The following is a 3,329-nucleotide window of genomic DNA, read 5'->3' as shown; positions in this document are numbered from 1 at the left end:
CACAGGTACCCCTCCTCAGCAGCTCTCAAGGTGGGAACATATCATCCTGAGAAATGTAGTAAGACCTATCACTTCCTGGTGCATTGTTTAAGTATTCTAAGACTCTGTGAAGGGTCTGGAGAGATGGCTCAGCGGTTAAGAGCACTGGCTGCTCTTCCAGGAGACCTGGGTTCAATTCCCAGCACCCACAAGGCAGCTCACAGCTGTCTGTAACTCCAGTTCCAGGGGATCTGACACCTTCACACAGACATACATGCAGGTGAAACACCAATGCACATAAAATAAAATAATTTGAAAAAAAAGAATCTGTTAAAATCTCTTCATTTTTAGACAGAATCTTGCCACATAGCAGTGGCTGCCTGGTACTAGGAAGCCCAGACTAGCCTCAAACTTGAGCCAGGCAATTTCTGCCTCAGCCAACTGAGCGTGGAAATGACGAGCTTGCACCACCATGCCTGGCTTTTTAAAATTAAACATAATAATTTTAATTATGTGTACATGCACACACACACACACACACACACACGCACACGCACACGCACACGCACACGCACCACTGCAGGGCCTGGGGAGGGTAAGTTTCTCAGAGAGCTGGAGTTACAGGCAGTTATGAGCTCTGCCCATTATAGACGCTGGGAACTGAACTCTGGTCCTCTGCAAGAGCTGGACACACTCTTTTAAAACATTATTATTATTGTTGTTGTTGTTGTTGATGATGTTTCCAGACAGGGTTTCTCTGTGTAGCACTGGCTGTCCTGAAACTTGCTCTATAGACCAGGCTGGCTCACAGAGATCCTCCTGCCTCTGTTTCCCAAGTGTTGGGATTAAAGGCGTGCACCATCACTGCCCGGCCTTTTATTTTATGTGTATGGGTGTTTTACCTGCATATGTTTGTGTACTACTTTCGTGGAGTTCCCACAGAGGCTAGAAGAAGGGTATTGGATCCCCTGGGACTGGAGTTTCAGAGAATTGTAAGCTACCAATGGGTACTGGGAATTGAACCTAGGTCCTCTGGAAGAGCGGTTTCCAAAGCTCCCACACCTGGCTTTTAAATTCCTTCTTGTTGTTGTTTTGCTTTGTTTGAGACAATGCCTCACTATGTAGCTCTGGATGGCCTGGAACTTGAAGTGTAGACCAAAGTAGCTCTGAACTCACAGAGACCTCCTGCTTCTGCCTCCCGAGTGCTGGGATTGAAGGTATGCACCACCATGCCTGGCTTTAAATTCTTATTATAAGCATTGCTCCTGAAGTTCATTTACTGTGAATAATTAAGGTGTTGGAAGATGGGGTAACTCAATTAGCTGGAAGCTGCTGGCTCAGCTTTGCTGGCTGTCTTAAGCAAAGGTTCTGGCAGTCCAACAGCCAACTCAACTACATTTATGCCAGCACTAACTTTTTTAACACTTGGCAGAGGCCTTAAGAAGGCTAACCAGTGAGCAGAGCTCCTGAAGGCACAGCATCAGCCAGGGCTGTTTGGTCTGTAACGGACTTTTCCGTCATAAGCCTCTGTAAACTCTAGATGACGGCCACCATTCCACCTAGGCCAAAGCGGGAGCTGGACCAGCATCCGTAAACTCATCACCCAAGCAAGCCTAGGAGGAAAGCATGGGAGAAAAGGATAGCCCATCTCTGAGGAACAGGGTCAAACAGGCTGCTGGGAGTCAGGGAAGGGACACTGAGAGACTCAAGGCTGAATAGAGCCACCATGCCACCCAGCTGTCCCTCGGGTCCACGTCTACTTCCAGTTTGCAGGCAGTGAGACCCTGCTCTGTTCCCGCCCTACAGCCCTCTCCCGCCTCCTTAACCTTTGACTTTCTCTAAGGACATACCTCACCTAGCCTGAGGGGCTCTAACTCAGCCTCCTGGGAGATGGACCCGCCTCCATGATCTGACTGCATGTCTTTGCCTCTCTTCAGTCCACCTGCAGCCAGACTCGGCCGTCTCCCCTGCAGTGCCCCTCTGTTTACATTAGCCTCTTCACTACTTCACAAACCCAAGTACCCAGTGGTCTTCGCTGTTTTCCCTCTGTTCTTTCTTCCCACTCATCATCAGTAATTAACACATCAGTAATTAACTCACCAACTCTCGGTCTCTCTCTGCTCCCTGGTTAGTGCTTGAGGCGGGGATTATTTTTTATTTGACTAGTACTGGGTCTTCACAGAAGGCCACCTGGATGGTGACTGTTACTGCGGACAGTATTCTACTTTCGGGGAGTCCTGGGAATTGGGTCCGATGCCCTGAACATCAATCTGACCAAGGAAGATGACATTATGACCCTACTGCAACCTAGTCTGTCTTGAACACTGCAAACATTTCCACTTCATGAAGAAAGGGAAATAAAATTTGAAAAAAAAATTCTACCAATAATGCTGGCTGCCCAAGTCCCCATAAAGAACACAAGAAACACTAAAAATCAAGACTGTGTTTCTCCCCCAAATACCAATCCCATCATAATGGCCTACAAGGACAGTGACTTAGGAGAGATTCCAGACAAAGAATTAAAAAGAATGACTATAAATATGCTGAAAGAAATAAAAATTAACTCCCAAATGAGTGCTAAGAGAACACAAATAGCTATATGAAACACAGAAGTCAATATAGGATATGAAAATGGAATTCTACACAGAGAAATACTGAAGCAAAACCCAATTGAAATGCTGGAAATGAGAAATTCATGAAGTCCAGTTGAACTGAGTCACAATAGAATGGACCATGTGGAGGACAGACTACCTGGGCCTGAAAAACAACATGGACCATTGGGACATTCTGTCAAGAAAAAATATTAAGTGTACAAATGGAACATACTAGATCTTTGGGGCTCTATGAAAAAAACAAAAACCTATGAATTGTGGGCATAGAAGGAGAAGAACTTCATGCCAAAGGATAAGAAACATTTTCAATAAACTCATGGCAAAACCATGGGTCAAAAGGAAACACTTGGAGCTTTTATCAGTTGCTTGTTCGTGTTACGTCACAGTTTGCACGGGTTGAGCATGTGGATTTTATAATGAAAGTAGAAGAAAGAAGACTCTCCTCCCCACAGTGAATAGATTTTTAATTGTTCTTTACAAAGATCTGTTTTAATGAGGAAATAGATTCTGTCAAATCAAGGAAAAATAACTGATCACCAGTTGCTTGTTAGTGTCTCTGGGCTCAGCAATGGTAATCTCTACTTGAAGAAAGGTGTGTGTGTGTGTGTGTGTGTGTGTGAGGGGGGGGGATTGATCGATGATTTCTATCTGTGTACTCATGGAGTATTGCCTGGAATGAATCACTCTGTTGTTCGGGTACCACTTGGCATGAAAAGGAAGCTCAGGTACAGCCCCTCA

Source organism: Peromyscus maniculatus, chromosome 4 (assembly GCF_049852395.1).
Source record: "Peromyscus maniculatus bairdii isolate BWxNUB_F1_BW_parent chromosome 4, HU_Pman_BW_mat_3.1, whole genome shotgun sequence".
NCBI lineage: Eukaryota > Metazoa > Chordata > Mammalia > Rodentia > Cricetidae > Peromyscus > Peromyscus maniculatus.
Note: the sequence above shows the minus strand (reverse complement) of the source record.